Source organism: Castor canadensis, chromosome 6, assembly GCF_047511655.1.
Source record: "Castor canadensis chromosome 6, mCasCan1.hap1v2, whole genome shotgun sequence".
NCBI classification, from domain to species: domain Eukaryota; kingdom Metazoa; phylum Chordata; class Mammalia; order Rodentia; family Castoridae; genus Castor; species Castor canadensis.
Window position 1 is genome coordinate 162725643 of NC_133391.1, and position 24074 is coordinate 162749716.

At 40.8% G+C, this 24074-nt stretch overlaps 1 long non-coding RNA gene across 2 annotated transcripts in view; it reads left to right on the top strand.

The window, feature by feature from the left end:
- The window catches only part of LOC141424229 (uncharacterized), a 47681-nt gene that overhangs the window by 3205 nt on the left and 20402 nt on the right, over positions 1-24074 (top strand). For both annotated transcript variants that reach the window (XR_012449214.1, XR_012449213.1), the window contains exon 2: positions 7991-8016. This is a non-coding gene — a long non-coding RNA (uncharacterized lncRNA). The remainder of the gene's footprint in view (positions 1-7990; positions 8017-24074) is intronic.

The window sequence follows — 24074 nt, forward strand, 5'->3', positions numbered from 1 at the left end:
CCCTCCAAAACCCACTTAGAGAATTTGAAAGTATATTCAGTTTAACTGGTAAGTTTTGGGTTGAGGACCACTTTGTTGTAATTTGTTTAACAAATCTCATCTCCAGATGCAAGCAAAAGGCCAGTCAGTCTTACACATAGACGAAAGTATACTGCTTTCTTCCCTTACATACATTTACTATTTTTCATCAAAGGAGAATGCCAGAATTTATGTGATTACTTCATCATTCTCCTTTCCCTCCCCCATTATTACAACCTCGTTCTTTACACAGCCAAGTGAAAGGACTTCTTTTGTTTAAAGCAGTGGCTCCCGACCAGGGGTGCATCTGCCACCAAAGAATATTTAGCAATATCAGAGGGAAGCATTTTTGATTGTCACGTGGGAGGAGAGAAGAGGAGGGTGGAAAGGCACTGGTATTCAGTGGGTACAGGCCAGTGACTCTGGAACAATCCAACACTAAACAGACATCATTCAGTCCAAGCTGTCAGCACAGAGGATAATGATGAGGTTGGAAAACTCTGGTTTAAATGAATATGAAGTCACCACTCACTTGAGAAGGGCCTCCTTTTTATTTGTTTATTTATTCATTCAGTCATTTCTATTTATCATGAAAGCACTCAGTGCAGGAAGGAAGCTGCCTCTTTTGGGGGGGGTGGTTCTTCAGCAGACAGCAGCAGACTGGAAGCTAGATCATTTAATGGGAGCTCACGGGGCACTGGTATTCCCTGGCCCTTACTGACCTCCTCCCTCCACTGTAACAGGAATCCAGGCCAGTCAAGAGCAAGACCAGAGATTACCAGCAGGGATTTTGAATTCCTTCCCTGCCACTACATGCTGAGTAAAGCCACTGAAAGAAAAAGGCATAGGGTTCCCTATTTCGCCTTCCTTCTTATAAAGGGATAGCTGGGAAACCTGAGCAAACATTTGTTTATTACTACAAAGCACTGGACTTGAAATGGAAGAGACAGGCAGGACTTGGCACTACACTAGGAGAATTTGCCCAAGAGAAAAGGAGGATGAAAACAATGAGTCCACCTGAATAACTGTCATCCCCAGGTCTCTTCTCCCTTCCATCATCCAGAATTCCCTACCTGTCCCTTCAGTTCCAAAGTACTTCTCTACTCCCCATAAAGAAAACACACAAATCAGTGTTTGCTAGCCAACCTGCATGAACTTTTCCAGGGAGGCCCTGCCTGTTCCCACAGATATCAGCCAAGAGATTAAAGTGCAAGGGCCACAGTCTGGGGAAACAGTCCCCAATGCTCTGACTACACTCCCTGAATAGCTGCCTGTTAAACCCTTCAGAGAACAAGTGACTTTACAATGGCATAAAACGTTTGCCGTACAATTTTTCATGAAGGTGTATTTGGTTGTCACTATGGGAGGCGGAGGGGTGAGGTGCTTCACTTTTGAGTAAGTGGAAGATAGAGGTTTCTGTGTTACATAGTGTGAGCATTAAGCCCAGCTCCCCCTTCGTGGTACCATCAGCTTCTTCTCTCAGGTTAGCCACTACCAGATTGGAATAATTCAACCAACACAAGGAACGGTGCCAAAAATAAGTTGCTAAGTGCATAGGCAAGTTGCTAAACAGAATGCAGAGGATGCATGATTTGTTATAAATAATTAAGGGGTGCTGCTTTGCCTTCTCGTCCAAGTCTGAATGTTGTTTAGGTTCCACCATCTGTCTAACTCTGCTCTTTGATAGATTTCTTAAGACTCCCAGTCACCATAACTCTCTTGCATCTCAAACCCATGAATCTTCTACTCAAATAAGCTCTACTCAGTGTCAGAATGAGTAGTGAGATGTTAAGAAATGAGAGAGCCAAACTGAGAATGCATTGAGAAGAGAGCTAGCTGGCTTAGACAGTTGAGGATATCCAAAAATCAAATGACCAGCTATTGTGTTGGGAGTTTCAAGAAGCAAATACCATGTGTGAGAAAGAGGTAGATGATCCCATGATGCTCCAGGGTACTTGACACAAAAAGAAAATCATAGTTGGCATCCTGAAGTATCGGTGTTTCTGGAAGACTTGGAAGAAACAAGAAAATCAATTTCATTGTAATGAAGATATTAATTTATCACAATCAAACACAAAGAAAGATGTCCATAATTTCTCTGATGCCTCAAGCAGGTTGCTGAACAATGTGTGTAGTGTTGTCCCATTTAATTTATAAATAAATGCATTGGGAAATGTTTGCAGCATTAGACCCCATTGATATAGGACCTCACCAGAATTGGTGTCATTTCTGAAATGGGGTGGAAGGTAGCTTAGTTTTCTAATGCCACCATTATAACATTTTTTGTTGAATTCAAGTTTTTTGCACTCACTATTTATTGCTTTCATAATCAGAATATATATAGTGTGGGCAGTTGCTCGGGAGACCATTCAGGGCTAAGAATCACTGGCTAGACCCCGCCACATTCTTCATTTTGAGGTGATTGGTCAGTGAGTAGGATTGCAGGAGCAATAAGACGTAGCCTATAGTTAGCCCTTCCGTCTTCCATCCATACATTAATTTGATTTTTGTGTCGATGGGCCCAGAATACACAAAGTTTTACATAACATTTTTGTGTCTTCCTTGGTTTGTCTGAATGACCTAATACACCACATTAATGTTAAGTCAAGTCAACTAAGCACTTTATATTCTATTGGGGGCCAATTATGCCACTATGACAGCTTGAAACATGAGTTTTCACCTCCTGAAATATTTTGATTACATTTCTAGATATGGGATTCATCAATCAGCTCTATAATAATTTTTATGGATTTTGCCCTCTACTAAGATCAAACAAATTCATTGCAACCAAAAAAAACCGGAGGTTTCCCCAGAGCTCCAACACTAAGACACCTAACAACTTTTCATAGGTATGAAATAGTTTCAAGTTGCAGATATTTAATTAACGATATGAAAAGCCTTTATTTTTCTAACATTGGTTCACTATTTGGGTTTTGTCTAGTTCTTAGTTCCCTATGAAAGAGTTCATTATGAATTCTACCAATAAGTTTTCTAATTACCCACTCTTTCAATCATTTTTTCAATGGGAAAATTGATTCTGTTCATACAGACCAATTCTCTCCAACACCTGTACACAACAGTGAGACATACCAGAGACATGGTACACCTTTGTGGCTGAGCAGACAGGCTTAGCTGGTAGATAAAATGGGTTAAAATACTAGCTTTACCTTGTAAATTTAAACAAATTCCTTCATCTCTCTTAGCCTTCATCCTTTTCATCCTGGAGAATAGGAATATTACTAACTTCCTTGGGTTGTTCTGAGGGTTATATTCATTTTAAAATATGGAAAGCTTTTAATCAATTCATAAAACATACTCAGACAATGTTTTCTGAAGAAGTTTTTGCAGCAGCACCAATAGGACCACTAAGGAAAGGATAAGGCAAAAGGTAAACCCTGAACCAGGGAGGGCAGAGGTCATGGGTAGCTATAAGGGAAACCTAAACTACACTGCTATGTTTGTACAAGGAATTTAGTTCTCAACTTCCTGGCATCCAAGAAAAAAATAGCATAGCCTATTTAACTTCCATTATTTAATAGTGAAGTATCACCAGTGTGTTACAAGGGACAAATCTTCCAACACTCAACTCTGAGCAGGCTCTATTCATACATCCCTTTATGAAATGATAATGAATTTTCTTTAAAGGATCATTTAAAAAAATTTTACTGAGGACAGAAATTTTCTCAGGAGATTATTTATTATTTCAGTCACCAAACTGCACAAACCATTATAATTCCACTAACCCCTTTTTTCTGAGAAGGTGAAAATAGTGCTGTCCAGACAGGCAGTTCTGTGCTGGGTCCACAGCGGGATTCTCCAAGCAGTGGGAGATGAAGGGGAGAAGTAGGAGCCTGTCCTGGATACTGTCAGAATTTCCATGGGAAGAGCAAATTCTCTCCAAATGTGCACTCCCCTAATGCTGTCTCTCCCCTGAGTCTCAAGTGGAGTTTTACAACCCAGGGACCCCAGACTCCAGGCGGATTTAGGGAGGGATGTCAGGGACTTCTTGGTACCCTTCCTGATTTTGTTGTTTTTTTCAGTGCTGGAGATCAAACCTAAGGCCAGGAGCATGCCAAGAAAGCACTCTATCACTGAGCTACATCTTATTAAATGCCACATTTTGGTGTGAACTTTCAACAACACTGCAGATCAAGAATTGGCTTCTCAAGTGTAGTATGAAAAAAATAGTAATACTGTTAAAAATAAATTTTATTTTAAAGGCTGCTCTCCCCTCCTTCTCCATCTGCTTCTTTTCCTCTTTACCTTCTTCTTCATTTGAGACCATAGCTTATATTTTGACCCTGTGGAAGAGGGTTCTCCTATTTCTGCCTGGAGGGTTTAACAATAAACACCCCACATCTTTGTTTAAAATCTGTTCAAGTGCCTGTAAATTTCTGAGTGGAAGCCCCAGAGTCCAGAAGCACTGAAGATGGAAGAGGCAACCTAGGCCAGAAGAATTTTTTTAGGGACATTGCTTCTATCCACCAGCTAGATGGACTCAAATGTGTCCTGAATGGTCCCAGGAATCTTGGGAGGAGACCCAGACTGTAAGATGATAGGCCTGATGTCCCTAGGGTGTTCCCTTCTAAGTGAGGAATGCTGAAGATCCCTACGAGGGCAGAGAATCAGAGGACACAAATATTTCCCCAAAAGCTGAGAAAAATAAAGCCTAAAAGACACATGTAACAACAGACATGAAAGTTTTAAAACTGTCCCTGCATAAAGCTGTGTGGATACTATTTTTCTTAAAAGTTATTAACCAAAAACTCAAAGGTACTGGTGTAGTTATTCAAGAGCAATTTAAAAACTAAAGTTCAGCATAGAATCCCTGCTTCAAAAATATACCATGTAATGGAGAATTTATGATGTAGAGCATGAGTCAACAAAATTTTTCATAAAGGGTCAAATGGTGAAGATTTTAGGCTTTGAAGGCCAAGAAGTTTCTGTCTCCACCATCAAACTCTGCCACTGTAACAGAAAAGCAACAGTCGACAAGGTGTTAACAAATGCATATGGCCGTGTTCCAATAAAACTTTTATTTATGAAAGTGCGTATCAGATAAGCTTTGACACAGGGCTGAGTTTGCCCATCCTTAATTTAGATCATTAATAATTTCTTCCTGCTAAAATCACCCCTAAACTACAATTAAAGTGAGTTTGAACCTTCCTTTTAGAAAACTCAAATTCCTTTAATAGGCTTTATCTTATTCACCTTAAGAAATTATTTGGAGGCTACAAATAAATATGGAAAAAGAGTTCACTAAAGGTTTTTAAATGCTGCATACACAGTTTCACATGACTATTTCAATATTTTCAAGTAATTTTCTTTTTACTAACATAAGCTAAACACATTCAGTGCTTTTTTTTTTTTTTTTTTTTTTTGGTCTACCCAAAACATTTTTGACTGCCTGACACGGAAGGTGATGAAAATTTTGAACTCTAATCCCAATTTCCATTAAGAGGGGTTTACATTCCCTTCCAAAGCTTATTTTAATCTCATAAATTTCACATTCTTCTGGTAATTGAAATCTATCTTGGACCGTGTGTCAATCTAATCTGGAATTATCTGCTTGTGGAGAAGCAAAGTGGCAGAAAAGAGAGCAGGTAAATCCACCACCCAGAAGAGAAAGATAGCACACTTAAGAGAGATAAAATGCATAATAAATTCCAGACATCATGCAGGAAATTGTTCTGAAAGGCATATTTTTAAATATTATGCGATAGAATACATTCCCTTGTAATACAGGGAATCAGGTGAATCCTGGTTGAGTAAATATATTCAGAGCCTCTTCCATTCACTTTACATTAATTCCTGCTGGCAGCTGATAATTTTGAGTCTGGGTATAATTCATATTCTCTCATTAAATGTTGAGAACCCTTCAAATGTCTAAATCCAGTTCACATCTGAAATACAATTGCAACAACAGTGTTTTGAGAGGCTTTTTAAATCACTGTTCAAAATCTAGAACTGAAAGGAACATGATGTCCCAAAATGCACAGCCCCACCACCTCTGACATCTAGGGTAGACATTGATAGTCAATCAATCACATCATGCTTTCTGTGGCTAAAAAGCTCTTTGTAATACTGTATCACAGAGACCACTGTCAATTCAATATGTCCCCAATTTGATAGGAGATTGTCATCTCCATCGTAGCCCAATTCCCTCATTTTACAAATTGGGAATCTCAGTACCCCAAGGTTCAAGAATCTTCCCAAGTGCTAAACAAGATTGTGCTGTCAGTCCAGTGTCCATTCTACTGCCCTTTTCCAAATACCATTTTACCCGTCGACCAGAGCAGGGTGGAGATGCCCATTACTGCCATATGAATTCTAAAAACTCAACTAGATTCTAAAACTAAATGTATTTATGGAGCTTCTACAGAATGCTGGAAATTCAGCAGCCAACAGGTTGATGAGGTGCTTGTGGGCAGTAAGTCGCTTCCAGGTGAGGCGTGATGGGCTAAGAAGCTGAGTTGTGATGAATGGTTGGTCAGGGAAGGCCTCTTAGAGCTGAGACCCGAGGGATGAGAGCAAGCCCTATAAGGCACCACAGTTCATGGCCCCCAGGCTTGCTGGGAGCAGGCAGTGACAGCTTCCACCGTCCTCAGTGATGGCAGGTAGAGTTGGACAAGGACCCTTTGGGTCTGGAGGTGCTGTGTGACCCCAGCAGGACAGGATCCAAGGAAGTGGAGGTAGCAGAGACAGTGGAATAAAATGATTACAGTAAAAATGGAGATGGTGAATATAGACAAAACCTTTGAGAAGTTTTACTGTGACAGGAAGCAGAGAAGTACAGCATTATTACAAAGAATGTGGACTAAGGAAAGTTGGTAGGGGGGGCTTTTACTCTGTGGTACTAGGGATTGAACCCAGAGCCTACTGAATCCTAGGCAAGCTGCCATTTGGGCCAGGCAATCACCCATTTCTTTTGTTGTTCTGCTTCTTGTTGTTGTTGCTCTTAATGAAGGCTTTTAGGGCATGTTCACACGTTAAAGGGCAAGTGAAAAAGAGCCAATATAATGACAAAGAAGGAAAGATTACAGAAACAAAGTCCTGGACAAGGTCAGAGGCTAGAAAAAGGAAGGGCTGGCCTTCCCTTAGGAGCAGGGTCACTTCTGCTACCCATACTGGAAGAATGGTGGTCAGGACAGGCACACAGGCAGGTAAAATAGGCTAACAGGCTAATGAAAGTGGACATTACCAAATATCAACTTATACGCATAAGCTTTTGTCCATTTCATCACTATTGTAAGCCCAGTGCTGACATTAGGTACTCCATGAATATTTATTTGAAGGAAAGGTATTTGCACAGCACTAGTTTGGTTCTCCAAAGAACCACAAGGTGGCAGGCTCATTCAAAAAATTAGAGTTGCCACTTGCTTGGTTGTTGTCCATAGAGCAATAAATATCAAGCCCAGAGAAGTGTTGTCTTTTTCATGACCATTGTGATAAACTGGAAAACAAATTCTAGCATAGGATACATGCATGTGTTTGTCTGTGACAGACAAGACTTTATGCAACTGGAAGAAAGGAAATAAAATGCAAAAATTGGCAAGGAACTCAAGAGCTAAAGATACACTTCTGGTGATGTGAAATCATTTCCTCTTAAGAATTATCTTCCCTTAAGATAACAATGCTTACTGGTTCTCAGCCATGTCTCACATTTTGCAAATTTCAAAATCACATGATGAACATAAGCTACTAGAAATTCTCCAGAGTGAACGGGATTCAGAGACCAGCAAAGGTATCTGAAATCCAGAATTTTAAACCTGAATTTCACTTGTGTAAAAGCGATTAGGACTGGAAACTCTGGTAGAGTATGTGCCTAGCATACACCAGGCTCTGGGTTTGATCCCCATCACTGCTCAAAACAAAATAAAACCAAAAAGATTTTATTGACCCTTTGTGAAGGAATTTCTGTGTTTTTTCTCAGAGATAATATTAATATTAATGTTTTATTGTTCTTTCCCAGTGGAATCCTGGAATAATAACATACAGGTAAAAAAATTTTTCTCTCTCTATTTAAAGTGACATACTGGTTTTGACTCTAAGACTTCTGTGTTAAGTCCTCCACACTGCAGTTTTGCTCAGTTTTCTTTTGTTTGCATTTATTTTTATTGTCTATTTTAATTTAATTAATTTAGTGAGAAAGGTCTCACTATGTAGCCCAGGTTGACCTCAAACTCACAATCCTCCTGACTAGCCCCCCAAGTTCTGGATGTGCCCAGACTGCTTGCATTTTAACTAGATAATGTTATGTGTAATGTTTTAAGATTCAAATCAAATGCTTCTTTATAGAATTTGAGAATTGCAGAGCATCCTTATCTTGTTTATTTTCCCCATCATTATAATGGAAATAATAATTGCTATCTGTGGGTAATTATACTATTTAAAATATTTGCTGCCAGTGTTAGTTAGCTTCCTGTCACTTAAAAAAAGATAATTAACTTAAAAAGAGAAAAGGTTTCTTTTGGCTCATAGTTTTACAGGTTTCAGTCCATGATGAACTAACCCCACTGTATTGGGTCTGTGGTGAGGCAGCACACCATGGCAGGAGTACATGGTAAAGTAAAACTACTCACCTTCTGGCTGAGAACAAAAGAGATCAAAGATCCCAAAATTCCCCTTGAGGACATGCCTCCCATGACATAAAGACCTCTTAAAGGTTCCACTACCTCCCAATACCACCATGGGCTAGGGACTAAGCCTTTAACACATGGGCATTTGGGAGACATTTATCCACACTGTGTCACTGCCCCCCCAAATGGAGGGTTGTACTTCCCCACCCATTGATTTCAGACATAGCCATGTCAGTTAAGACACCCCTCCATGACATAGAATAAAACCTCCCTGTTCATTGGGGGTCAGGCATGACTTTGTGACTTGCTTTAGCCATTGAATCTAGGAGACATCACACATGCCACTTCTGGGTAGAAGTTTAAGAACCAGTTGCATCCACTCAGGTGGGCCTCAACTGGGTCCACAGTAATACAGTCCCACGATGGGCAGGTGGAATGGGTGAGAAATAAATGTGAATTGTTATACATCTTTTGAGATCTGGGGCTATTTCTTTATGATAAATATGATAACAAAACTTACTGACTGATACAGTATCTTTTATGGTGGTACGAGAAGAAGTGAGCAAATACCTGTAAAATTCTTAGCCCCCGTGTGTGGTAGACATGTTTAGTTGTCAATATACTTGATCATTATTCATTCATTCATTTTACCTGCCATAGTCATGATAAAAACACATTTTAGTATTACTTAACCTTCCTTACAAGGTGTTGGATCAAGACTTAGGCTCTAATAAAGAATCTAAGATATCCTCTATGTGGAAAGCAATGAAAAACACATATGATTAGGTGCAACCAGGGGAGGCCTTTCTCAAGAATATTTATTGGGCAATTAGTATTAATTTCCTTGATGCCACATCAAGAAAGCATATTTCTTTGAGTGCTAAAGACAATCAATAAGAAGAAATTACTTAACCTAGGATATTCCAATTTCCTTAGTTTAATTCCATTGCATAATTTTCCTCTTCCAGTTATGATAGTGAGTTCTCAGCATCACCCATGCTGTGCAGAGTAACAAAGCAAGGCTGTTTGGTGCCAAATTAGAACTATTTTTAAATCTCCTTGACATCTCTGAGAGAAGATATATTCTAATGGCTCAAAGAATGCAAATTCACTTTCAAATTGATGACTAACTTCGTGTTGTTAGTTCTGTTTTGAATATTTGCATGTTAATCAGAAACTTCCTGAGCGATGCAAACTCTGACCAGCAGTTCCCATGGATTCTGTTAACCCAGATGAAGTATCACAAACTCTACCAGGTCTGACGATTCACAGCAATACTCTTCAGTTGGCCTCTTCATTGAAAAAAAAAAATGGTTTCACTCTGTCATTCTTTCACAGAAGGGTGTGAGGGCCAGTTGGCCTACAAAACCCTTGCAAGGCCAGGACTCAGAAGCAGGAAATGTCCAACAGTGGTAGGGGTTCTCTCGATTAAAGCAAACACCTCAAGCTCCCTGGCTTGCACCCTTGACCAGTGGAACTCAGTCCAAGGAGCGCTAGTCTAATTGTTACTGCTAAGCACAGAGGGGAGAGGAGGAAACACAGGCCCAAAGATGGAAGACGCAACTAAAAATGGCCTGCTGATGATAGAGTGCCCCTTCCATTACCTATCACCTGATCCCTAAAGGCTCAACCAGCAAAATACACAGAACAGGAGACCGGAGGCTTCTCTGCAGACATGAGTCCCTAATAAAACGCCTATTTGCCCCTAGCCAAATTTTTTTTTGGCATCTATATGAAGCACACTTAACCTGTGAAGCACACAAGGGGTTTGCAAATCGCTCTTAAGCACCTTAGCCTCAGCTATAAAAGAACAACTGAAGAGACCAGGTATTTAAGAACACTTGCAAATTGAGCTAGAGGAGAGAGGTAGGAAATACACAAAAAGGTTGGAGGAACAATGACAATGCTCTCAGAGCTACTGGAGAAGAGAGTATATCCATAAACTAAGAGAAGGAAGATGTGAACCAAGCTTCAAAGAGCAAGAGAGAGCCCTTGGGAATTAAAAATGTGAAAAACAACATTTTAATAGAAGATTAAAGAACAAATGTGAAGGAAATCATAGCAAGTAGAACAAAAATATTAAGACATAAAAAACCAGAGTAAAAAGGGAAAAGGTCCAAAACAAGAAATCCAATGGTACTGAAATTCTAGATGAGTCCAGACAGTAGACACTGTCAGATTATAGAAAATATTTCCCAGAATTGAGAATCACAAGTATATAAATTTAAAAAAAAAACTCTTCAAGCATCAAATGATCAAATGCAACTAATGATAAGATCATAACAGCAGGCTATCTGGAAATTTCAGAACCTCAGAGATAAAGAGAAGATGCCAGAGACTTTCAGAGAGGAAACACACCTGAAATTAGGAATCATAATAGCAAACATAGATGCAAGAAGAAAATATTTTAAAAGTCTGAAGAAAAATTGTTTTCAATCTAGTATTTCGTATCCAATCTATTAATCAAAAGGAAGAATAGAATAGACATTTTCAGACTTTTTTAAAGGACTATCATGGCATTCAAACTCAACAGGAAGGAGGCATAGAATCCAAAAAGGTCCACTCCATAGGAGTAGAAAAGAGGCCATCAGCACAGCCAGCCCAGGTAACAATAGTCCGGAACAGATAAGCCAGTGTAGTTTGTGACAGGAAGGTCTTCCAGTGTGTTAGTCACCTTTCCATTGCTGTGACAAAATACCTGAGACAATCACCATAAAAGGAAGATTTAGTTGGGCTCAGGGTTTCAGAGGTTTCAGTCCATATTCATTTGGCCCTGGTGCTTTGGGCCTGTGGTGGCACAGAACATCATGGCAGGAGCATGTGATGAAGAGAGCTACCCATCTCAGCTGGGGAGAGAGAGAGAGAGAGATAGAGAATGAGAATGGAGGGCTTGTGTCCCTCCAAGGGCACTCCCCCAGTGACCTAACTTCCACTAGATCCCACCTCTTAAAAGTTCTATCACCTCCCAATAGTACCACAGGCTGGAGACCAAGCCTTCAACACATGGGCCTTTGGGAGACCAGTAATACCAAAGGATTATATAATGCAACTAGAAAATAATACTAACACACTTGGAAATAAGAAGTAATAACAGCTTCAGAGACAATACAACAAATGAGAAAATGTAGCAACTTCAAGAAAAATGAAGATGAGCTCATATGCCCTACCTGGCTCAGTGATACTCTTTTTGTATAATCATACCAATGTAAATACTGACTGATAATTTTAAAACAGACATATTAGGAAAACACAAGGATGAAAACAGAAGGGGCAGAAGGAGGAGCTATTGGAAGACAGAAGGAGTAGCTATCAGAACCCTGTTCTTATATCCCCTAACAGAAACTCCATAGAAAATATCTCCCAGTGACAATTTAATAACTACAGAAAGAGCCACACAATATAAAGGAACCAGTCAGGGGAACCAGCTAAGAAATGAAAAGAAAGTGCCTCTAAGGGAGGTGAAAAAGAAAGAGAAAAGGAAGGAACGAGTAATGGAAGTGGTATTTTTTTATTCAAAACTTTTTTTTAATTAGAAGTTTTTTTGTGTGAGTTGATAGCACTTTAAATTGTGTGTACATAGTACCTTGATTTTTTAAAGTTAATTCTTTTAAAAAATGATAAAACCCAAGCTCAACAGTAAGGAAATACCAATCCAACTGGAAAGGTAGGACAGCATGTAAAAATAGAATGGGAATGGTAGAAGTTTAAATAACAGTTAAAGACAATCATAGGTGAAAACGCACCAGGAACATTGACTAATTGCCAAAAAGAACATTTGCAGAGTCAGAGAGAGAAGCGCTCACAACTGCCTTGAGGTTGAAAAGGAAGACCAAGGAAGAGTTGACATCTGGCCTGGCTTTCCTTGGAAAGAGGGGCTTGTCTATTTGAACAGGGAGAGGAAAGCTAAGGAATTTAGAAGAAGCAAAATAAGACATGCTGGATGTGGGAGTACAGTGGGCGATCCATTTAGACAGAAGTCCAGCTGCTAATGTCTACATTGTGGTATAGGAGCTGTCAGACCACCCGACCCTCAAAGGGCCAAGAGTCCAAGCTCTGGAAGGTCTTAGAAGCCAGGCTGAAAAGCTGGAAATTTATTTGCAGACAGTGGTCTCCAAAGAAATGCACATCCACTCTGAAGATGCACAAAGTGGGCAGCAACAGGAATGTGATCCCAGCATTACATACAGAGATTGACGCTAAGTCCATACCCAACCTTGTTCCACGGTGAAGGACCATGGGAATTGGCCCCCAAAGTGGTGGCCTCTCCTTAGCTCTTCACTTTCCATGTAATGTCTTCTTTTATCACTTAACACTCAAAAAAAAATGGACAAGTATCTTAGAAAAAGTCCTGGAAGAAATGGTAGATTCAACACAGTACTAACAAAGCAAGAACTGATAAGCAATAAGAGAGGCAGAGCAGACCCAGCCACCTTCACTACCTCAGCATGAAGTAAAACTATAAACTGGAGTAAAGCATTTAAATTCCAGGAAGATGCATTCTAAGAAGGGTTTGCATCCACTATTACTAATGAAGAACCTTGAGCCAGGCGTAGAGGCACATGACTGTAATTCCAGCTGCTAGGGATGCCTCAGAAGTAGGAGGATCATAGTCTGAGGCATCCTGGGGAAACTTAGCATAAGATCCATCTGAAAAACAAGCTAAAAGCAAAAGGATTGGGGGGTATGTCTCAAGTAGCAAACATGAGGCACTGAGTTCAAATCCCCAGGACCACAAAAGGAGGAGGAGAAGGGGAGAAAAGGGAGGGGAAGGGAGAAGGAGGAGGAGGAAGATCAGGAAGAGGAGGAGGGGGACCAAGAGGAGGAAGAGAACCATCTTCCCCTGACTGTAATGTCCCTTTAGATTGTAACCAATGACAGGGCCAAGTATCATTGTTAACAAGACATTTGCAAATGCTTCCTACTTCAACTTAAAATAATTTTTTAAACAACTTTCTTTGATGGGTTTTATTAGTGTAATAGTTTTAGGTACTTTTATAGAATATGCTGTTTTTGTTTCAATGACCATATGCAGAATCAAAAGAGGTCTTGGGAGGCTCACAAGTTTGGGGGATGGCAGAATGCTGTGTTCAAAATTCAGGTGGGGAGAAAAGACTTAGTTATAAGCATGAGTTCTCGAATATTACAATAGTGAAGCATGAAGCAATAATGAGCTAAATGAGGTGGGTCAATTAGCATCTGAACTGAAATGATGTAATAAATATGAGAAATACTATAAGGGATCAAAGACTGAGTCATGGTGGCTGGTTTGATTAGGAAGGGCAATGTGTCACTATAGCCTGCTAAATAAAACAATCAAAGCATCAAGCATAATAATTTATACCAGACCTCTGAGTCTTTCAGTCCTGCCGCATTCCTAGATGAATGTATAGAATTCTGCTTAAAACCCTATTTTTAGGGTTGCATAGGGTGTAGTGTGTACCTACAGTCTTGATGTTCTTAACCCAAGGAAATAATGTAAGGTTATAAAAGTTTGATCAATCTCATTTTTAAGAAGATATTGCACTAATTAGATGTTTAAGGCATAAACACATCAGTAATAATTGACACTTCTATCATGCTCCCCCGACCCCAGGTGTCATTCTAAGAACTTTATAAATACTATCTCCCTTAATCCTCATTAAAAAACTTCATTAGTTGATACAATTATTATACCCATTTCATAGGTGCTGAAAGTGAGCCCAAGAGAAGATAAATAACTTGCCCACTACCCACTGGTAAAGCTGGGCTAACCCAGAAATTCTAGCCCCAAACCACACTCTGTTGCAAGAGCATAATTAGGTAGCTGCTCAAAACACCTTCACATGACTCATATTTCCTTTTAAGATGTCAAACTTTTCCATTCTATACATTTTCTGGGCTTTTACTCCAAAATTTGTGAAGCAGCAAAGAACCAATGTTTTTTTCTGTTGATTGGTAAAAACACACAAGTCTGCAGCTCTAGATGTGGGCCACAAATTGATAAATAAAATGTAGTGCATGGAATATACAAAATGAGCTCATTAACCCAGAGATGGAGTAAAAAGTTGGCAGATGGGAACTAACACCGTATGATACAATAACGACTGACTACCCCTAACAGGAAGTGTGTTGAGCATGAGCTCAGAATATTGAAGACTAAAGTAGCTTTCTTTGGCTGGCATACCAAATGACCACAAACTTAGGAATTTGGTAATGGCTTAAAACAACTCTCTCCCAAGTCTGGGGTCCAGAAGTCAAAAATTAATTTGAGTAGGGTAGCACCACCCCTAGAGGTTTTAGGGGAGAATCTTTCCTTGTCACTTACTACCTCCTGATAGCTGTCAGCATTCCTTGGCTTGTGGCCACATCCACCCCATACCTGCCCCATCATCATATCACCCTCTTTTTGGTGTGTCTGTTCCATGTGTGTACTTTGTGAGCACACTTGTCATTGGATTTAGGACCCATCTCAAGATCCTTAATTAATCATATCTGCAAATAAGGTAATGTTCACATCTTCTGGGTATTAGGCTCTAAACATATCTTTGAGGGGAGGGGGCTTCATTCAACCCACTACAGAGCCATTATCCAAAACACACAAACTGAACTATTCAAAATGTACTGCTAATTCAAAGGCTAGGAAGATAAAACCCAGCAAATTGAAACATAGCTAGCAAATAAATATACCAGTAAGAGGACTCAATGTTTAGGCTCTTCAAATGCACAGAAGAGAAGAAAGCATAAATCCCGTGTTCACTGTCTGTTAGGTATTGGAATATTATGGCCTGTTTGGAATAACATATGAAAGGGAGTAAATTTTGGAAACAATTAAATATTTGTAAAATAAAACTTTAAAGTTTGACACTATTGACTCACACCTGTAATCCTAGCTACTTTGGAGGCAGAGATCAGGAGGATCGTAGTTTAAAGCCAGCCTGGGCAAATAGTTCTCAAGACCCTGTCTCAAAAATACCCAACACAAAAAAATGGCTGGTGGAGTGGCTCAAATGGTAAAGTGCCTGCCCAGCAAGTATGAGGCCCTGAGTTCAAATGCTGGTGCTGCCAAAAATAAAAAAACAATTAAAAGGTGAAGACTTTGAGCATGAATAAGAGAAAGCCTGGAATATAAAATAATGAGTCCCTCAATAAAGGAAGTGTTGAGTTCTGTTCAGCTCAAGGCAGAAGTAAGGTGCTAATACAGTCAGTTTGGGGGGGCGTGAGGGGACGTCATAACATTATGCATTGCTGTATCTTAAGAATTAGGTGTGACATGCATCAGGAGCCTCAGCCAATCCCAGCACCGTCTGAGATGTGTGTCCTTGTTCAAGGTCACAGCGTTGGGCTCTGTGGCTCATACAAAATACTGTGGACACAGTCTTCCTGAATTCCTACATGTCCTTTGCCTCTTTGAGGCCAATGGAAACTGCATAATATGGGAAAATTTGACCAAGTGTTTTTAGGCCCCTTCCAGCTTTAAGTCACTAAATTTAAGGGTCTGTGCATTTTCTCTGTGAGAATGCAGCATCCAGGGAGGGTGTGGGTAAAATCCCTTTCTCTGAGGTCTTGAACGCTGGGCACATCCCACCGTGTCTGGAGTAATTTATGCTGTCCTGTGCTTGCCTGAAATCTGCATTGCAGGGCAATGACCAGGACCTTCACCTCCACCCAACCCAGCCCAGGGAGATGGAGAGCCCATTCCTGGCTGACCCCACAGGGGATGAAGTCACAGGCTTAGCACCTTTATGCCAAGCCAAAAGGAAGTGGCCTTCACCTGGCCACCCACTGGTCAAAGCCCTAAAGCACAAAGTAGATGCCAAACTCACATTGAATGAATTCATGTCCCTGCCTTTAAATTTTTTAATTATAATAATCTTAGTTTTAAAGCTTCACCATAGTGTATTTTAAGCATTTTAATTTTCTGGAGATATGTGTGTGTGTATAGTGTGATGTTTGTATCATGTTACGAGCCACAATTCAAACGTCCTTATGGTGATCCCCTCCTGTGATCATTTTATTATTTTTCCTTTTTTTTCCTGAGTTGAGGAAAAGGAAATATGTAAAAAAAAAAATTCCTGGGAAAAATTAAAGGATTATATGTTTATCCAGTTTCGTCCTGTGTTGAAATGAAAAAACCCAAGAAACAAAATAGGGACCCACAATAGAAAAACTGTCAGAGAAAAAGAAGGTAAATCAGGTCCTGTCTGGGTGGTTGGCACCAGTAGAAGAGGGGATAGGGAAAGGTAGGTTGTAAGAGGGTGAATATGGTGGAAATACTGTGTACTCACTTATGAAAATGGAAAAATGAGACCTGCTGAAACTATTCCAGGAGTGGGAAGAGGGGAGATAAAGGAGACTGATGGAAGGGGTGAATTCAAGTATAAATATTGTAAGAATTTTGGTAAATGTCACAATGTATTCCCAGTACAGCACTATTTTTTACCAAAAAAAAAATGACAATTTTTAAAAAATTTTAAAGTTAACTTTGTGTCATCATGTATTTTTTCAATTGGTAGAAATAAAAAGGTACCTATCAAAAAAAAAGAAAAGTTAATTTTATTAGAATGCACTCTTAAACGTTTCCATGGAAATTGACGAGCCATAAGAACCGCGTATATCATGAAGTGTCCACTAGGGGGCACTGTAATCAAAGAGCACCAGAACGGACACAAAACCCTTAATTTGCTTAAGCGGGTCACTTTATTAATATTGTCAAAAAGCGAATTGTTTTTGCAAAATGAAAGGCCACTGTTTTTCATATATCATACGACAAAAAATTGCACAAGGCAATTTTTGCTCAAAATTCTGGCTGCAGTAGCTAAAAAGTAGCTGACCCAAGCATCCAGAACTGGCCTGAACTAAGGTCAAGGTTTGTGTGCTCAGGAAACCTGAACCCGAAAGAGAATGTGAGCATTAGTCAGGCCAGAGATAACAAGCGGCTTGCGAATGTCAAACCTCTGGCTTGCAGCTGCAAACACCCTACTCTCTTAGCCGCCCTCCCCCATCCCTGCTGATATTCACAAAGGATAGAAGTTTTAAAGTAAGATTTAGTTGTTTTATTTCACGATGCCTCCGGTGTCACCAGCTGACTCCGGCGGAGGTGGGTGCGACTCCTGGAATGGGTCCTTGTGCTGAGAAGTCCAGGTGAGCACTCTCCTTGTGTCCTAGCAGACCAAGGGGAGGAAAAATGAAGGGGTGTGGGAGAGGCAGGAACTTGCCCTGAACCGTTAAAAAACAGCCTGCCTCCCCCAACTAAACTACCCATTTTTTAAAGCATTTCACTTATTTAGTAAACTAAAAGTAAACTTCTTGGACTGAGTGCTGAAGAATACCCACGGACTAGAGAAAGAAACCCCAGCAAAGTTACAATCAGGTCAAGGTGCTCACCACACAACCAAGGCCCCTGCAGCCTTGCCCCTGACCTGAGCCTCCTGGCAGGAGCTTCCTGGCAGGCCACTGGAGGTCTTATCCACACAGAAAATTGGACAGTGCTTGGGGCAGCAGACCAAGAAAAGGTTTCTTTCCACTTGATTAGTGCTGTAGCTTGGCCAACATTCCAAAATATGTTGAAATCATATTTGGAAAGAGGGTTTTTACAGATGAAATCCAGTTAAAAGGAGGTCACTAGGGTGGACCTTAATCCAATGTGACTTGTCTGTGAGGAGAGGAAATGTGACAGAAAGATGCAGGAAGAGATGCTGGGGAAAGACAGAACCAGAGACTGGGATGATGCGTCTACAAGCCAGGAAACACCAAGGCCTTTGCACACTCACCAGCAGGCAGGAGAGAAGCATGGACTGAACATTCAATGGAAGCTCCAGGAGGAACCAGACCTGCTTACTGCTTGATTTCAGACTCCTAGCCTCTAGAATTGCAGAAAAATTAATTTCTCTTATATGAAGCCACCCTGGTGTGTGGCCAGTAGACCCTTGATATCGGTACATCACTGGTTCCAAAGAGACCTCCTTGGAGGAAGAGCCCGGCATGCTCAGGCTGCACAGATTCAGGTCTGTACTGCAGATGCTTGGTTCATTTTTTTCCATCATGCCTTTCAACAAATCGCAGATTTTCACTTTATGACTTCAGTAGAGCACACTAACTTTTACCTTGCCTTGGGGGCAACATTTGCTTTTGGGGAGGCAGATTTTCACAAAATTAAGGACAGGGAACCACTCAGCAGATCACACAACAATATAAACACAGCTGATGATCACGAGGGAGACTGAGAACTTCTCTACATCAACTGACCTGGGTGATCCACGTGTGAGAATTTAAATTTTGGGGGTTTGTTGTTGAAACTTCTTTTGATTTATTTTTATTTTCTGGCCATGCTTGGTCAAAACTGTACGTAATAAATCCACAAATAAGGCAACCCTAGGACATTTATGGCCAAATTCAGAAAAGGGAAAAGAATTTGAAGATGACAATGCGCCAATGATAACTGACAAAGTGCCAAGGTTTCAAGAAGTCTTTCTCTGTTTTCCCCCCTTTTCTCCTGCCTACTCAATTCCAATATTCCTTTTTTTAATATATTCATTATTTTTCTTTCTCTCTAAATGTATAGCTTCTGGTGACTTCTGGAATCATATCTATTGTTTTTCCAGGCCATCTTGTATGTCTCCTCAAATACCTAAAAACTTCACAGTCTATTGAGCATTCTTAAAGCCCTGTACTCCCTCGAGTCACTCAAAGTATTTGATGTAAATGTTCTCAAACTCTTTATGACAACTTAAAGGAAAAGATAAGAAAGTTTTTAAACTTTGGGGAATACAGAGCAGAGTTAAGCCTCCTTTGCAAAGTCACCCAGCCTTCTGGTGTGTGAACAAGTGCTTCAGAGACAGATTTTTCTAATCTCCTTATATCTCATATTAAGTATCACACAATTCTATTACCCACCTATAAGAGAACGAGTAAGTGCTCCAAAGTGATAGACAGTCAGTAGTTGCCTTTTGGGGACATTTTGGGTACCATAATGCACTTAGGTCAATGACAGATGGCTTGTATTGTATGATGGTGGTCTCATGAGACTATAGTGGATGAAAAATTCCTATGGCCTAGTATTTTTAGTACATACCTTTTGTATGTTTAGATACACAAATGCCATTGTATTACAATTGCCCATGGTATTCAGCACAGTAAATGCTCCACAAATGTGTAGCTAGAGGCAACAAGCTACACCGTATAGCCCAAAGTGCAGTAGGCTTGTGATTATGACTCTATAATGTTCACACAAGGACAAATTCATCTACCTAACAAAGTATTTCTCAAAACATACTTTGATACATATTTTGGTAGAGAATGTGCCTGCTGTTCTAAGAATTCATAAAACTTCAAACAAAATGGTGCAGGCACATTTTCCAGAACCTACAAGAATTTTTCCCTTCCTCCTACTTCATTCTGTGAAAGAACCACTCCACCTTTCAGAATTAAAGAAAAAATTAGGTATAAGCAGAGCTAACTCTTCTCTCCTAATTTCCTGGTTCCATGTGTCCCTGAAATGGGAAAGTCACTAGCTTGCTTGCCTGGCATTCTCAGGGCACCACTGTCATTCAGAATTCCTTGAGCGGCCCCTCAGTCTGACTCCCTCTGCCACTTGCTTCCCAAAGACACCTGCCATCTTAGAGATCAGACCCATTCTAGGGCAGCATCCATAACAGCAATTTCCTTGGATAACAAAATCCCTATCCTTGCAGAGTTCAAACAGACCAAAATTTCTAAAACACACACACACACACACACACACACAAAATTAAAGAGAAACCAAAGAAAATCATGGAAGTACAAAAACATGCTGAGTTTGTCCCATAGTTCCTAGGTCCTCTGCCATGACTCATCTAGGCTCAACACTCAATCCAGATGTCAAAGGCCACCTTGTAGCTTCCTTATTTTCCAGCCACTGAGTCCTTGCCACGTAGTGGAAGGTGCCATCACCCTTCCCCTGACGCTGGCCAAGACAACTCATTCCCAGGGATCAAGGGCACTACCAGCCTATGACCACATTCCTCAATGCCGTCAGCCTCACTGCAGGCCCTAGGGAGTGGTTTAGTCACATACATATCCTTTTAATGGCAGAATTGTAGCAAATATAACCACAGAATAGACATGACACTCAGGAAAGATGAATCAGCCACACCTAACATCACAGCTGGGTTGATCTCAGTAAAGGGAAACCACCTGGCCAAGGCTGAGGGTTCCAGGATAAGGCTACAGAAAGACAAGGATATGTGGGCAGGAAGGAAAGTGACATTGGCAGGGAGGACGGGCATGAGGATCAGGAGATGACCGTTAGAATGTGAGATAAGCAGCCGGGTGCAGTGGCTCACTTCTGTAATCCTAGCTACTCAGGAAGCAGAGATGGGGAGGACTGAGGTTCAAAGTCAACCCCAGCAAAAAGTTTAAGAGACCCCATCTCAACCAGTAAAACCTGAGCCTGTCATCCCAGCTACGTGGAAAGCATAAATAGAAGGCTCCAAGGTCCAGGCTAGCCTGGCATAAACGCAAGACCCTATTTCAAAACTAATTAAAGTAAAAAGACCTGGAGGGTTGATTCAGTGGTAGAGTGCCTGCCTAGGAAGACAGGAAGTCTTGCTGGAAACGGGTTTTGACATTCCAAAGATCATGGAAGTTTCCCCAGATGATGGTGAATTAGGGAAGGGAAGCAAGCAGCCAAATATGATAATAGTTAAACTTGATTGAGTCAAGCCAGAAATGTGCTAACCACCTTACATTGCTCTACTCAAGTAATCCTCAAAATAACACTGGGCAACAGGAAGGAAGGACTGTTAACCACATTTCAGAGACGAGCTAACAAGCCTGAAAATGTTAAATGACTTCACCACAGGTGCCCAGACTAGCAAGTGCAAAACCAAAATTAGAACCCAACTCATCAGTACGGCATCCAGAGTACTTAATACTTTGTACACACACACACATCTTAATTGAACCGCATAGTGGAATGGAACAGTCACGAGAAAATCACATAGAGGACAAGTATGAAGGGGAAGTGGGGGGCATCATAAATTTCAAGGACTCAAAGATCAAAGAGTAGTGACCTCAGGTGATCATGGACTGTTGGTCTAATGCCAAGGCCACAAACCAGTGGATGAAATACAAAGAAGGGAAAACCCGGAGAGTCCAGAAAGAGCAGGATTTCAGTGAGGTGAGGACAGAGAAGGAAAGGAAGGCACAGGAGCCAGTGTCAGGAGACCCATGGAGCAGCAGTGGTACAGGCAACTGCCGAGGCACAGATCACCAGAGTTTGGGTGACCCTTGCAGAAGATAGCATGACAAGCCAGATGGAACTCACCAAGCAACAGGAGCCCTCAAGTAACTGTTGTTTCCCTGTCCCCTGAGTTGCCAGGGCCCTGGAGCACTCGGTCTGTGCCTCAGGTGGAAGAGGAAACTTGGAGACCACAAATGTGGTAGAGGGGAAGGCCACAGCCCCACACTGTTGGTGGTTGGGAGCTCCCAGACCTTGCAAGAGAATTAGTTTGTCTAGGAAGCTTATCCTGGCACGACAAGGGGAGGTAAGTAATCTGCCTAATGTACATTCCTGTTTTCCCCTGGAAAATCTGAAACAGAACAATTTGCTGGAAGCATGAGTGTACATTATGCTTGTTTGGAAGAGATGGGGCAAGAAGTTCCCCAAAGAGCAAGAGTTGTAGTAATTACAAGGTTTAAAAACCCCTGACTATACTCATGGCCCCTGGGTAAGTAAGAAATATATGGCAGCCTGTGAGTAATGTCAGGATCACTGCTTTCAGTCCTCTTTTCTAATCTCATGACTATCTCTTTGGTCAGATTTTCTATTTGGGAACTGTCTTAACCAGCCACTAACTGTATGTCATAAACTTGCTTAATTCTCCCTCCTTCTCTGGCCCCTGCTGGGCTGGATCATGTTAAAACAGTTTGTGAAGATGTTTTTAAAGTTCCAGGAAAACACTTTTTAAAAAATCCTCCCAGGAAAATGAGCTTGAATTAGATATAATGCCTGCTTCTGTTTAGCTCTCCATGGTGGTTCATTGAGACTGAGAACAGCCCAGTGCTAGAGCTATGATCATTTCTCTTGGCCACTGTTTCCTTTTTCTTTTTATTATGGAAAGTTTGAAACAAGCACAACAGTATGGAGGAAAGACAATCTATGTACCTACCCATCACCCAACTTCAATATTCAGCAATTACCAACTCATTGTGGCCACAATATTCGGTACATGATGGGAAGAAGGAAGGGAGGGAAGGACAGAGAGGGGGAGGAAGGGAGGGGAAAAAGAAGAAATTAAAATGGATTGCACAAAATTTTGAGCATGTTCCCAAATCCTTCCATATTTCTCTCATTTGTTAACTCACATTGAAGTAGTTCTTAGTTCAAACTGCATACAATTGGTTTGGCAAAACTTTCCTAGATTCTGAATTTCAATTAAGATTTCAGAGAAATCATTAGGAACATTGTTAAAAAGGAATCTATCCATTGTAACTTACTATTTTCAATGTGACTCTAATACAAAACTGATGGTTTATGCCAAGTTCACATTTTATTTGTTGGGGTTTTAACCTCATGCAGCAAATTCCAGTAAGAAGCTTAAAATTTTCCCAGCTAAAGAAATGCTGGTAGTGGTGGGAGTGATAGGCAGCAGAGGGAAGGGAGGTACAAATAACATTTGATTTTGGAAAACTCAAGCTATGTCATGGAATTTTACATTGCAGAATGTTTAAAGAAAAAGGCCCTATGAAAGATCATTTTAGAGTGAGCCAATAGAGATGATTCTGCAGGGAGTCAGAACTGGCCACCATTGGGTAGAGAGGAGATACTGCCTGTTAGATGCAACGTGTGGTTTCTCCCCTCCCCTCCCTCTCCTTCCTCCCCTCCTGTTCTCTCTCTCTCTCTCTCTCTGTCTCCATTTCTCTCTCTCTCTCTTCTCTCTCTCTGATTGAGGAAAAATGAATATATATCATTAATGTTAACAGTCCCTTGCAAAAGTCTTCTTTTCTGTTAGCAGGTGAAAGGGAAAAATCTGAGCAGTGGACACCAATTTTATCAGAGTCATTTGAAACCTCCCATTGTGGGATTTGGTGAACTCAAATGACCACCTAAAAATACTGCCCACGTCTGCATGATAGCGAACGTAGGTTTGGCAAGACATTGGTCAGGGCCTTAGATCTTGGCCAGCACATCTCCACTTCTACGTGGAATCATCCCCAAATCAAATGCTTTCAGCAGATATATCTGCAATGAATTCAAGTCCAACAAAGAGGGTGTATACATAACCACATAACTCTCTCTCTCTCTCTCTCTCTCTCTCTCTCTCTCTCTCTCTCTCTCTCACACACACACACACACACACACACACACACACACACACCATGCACAAATGGAAGTGAGGTAAGCCGGTCTCTTGGAGATCAATCCCCTGGCAGGTACCTCACCAGCAAGTGCTTCATCACCTGACCCTCCCAGGCAAGTCAGACATCTTGGGAAGGAAGAGTTTCTTCAAGGACTCCACA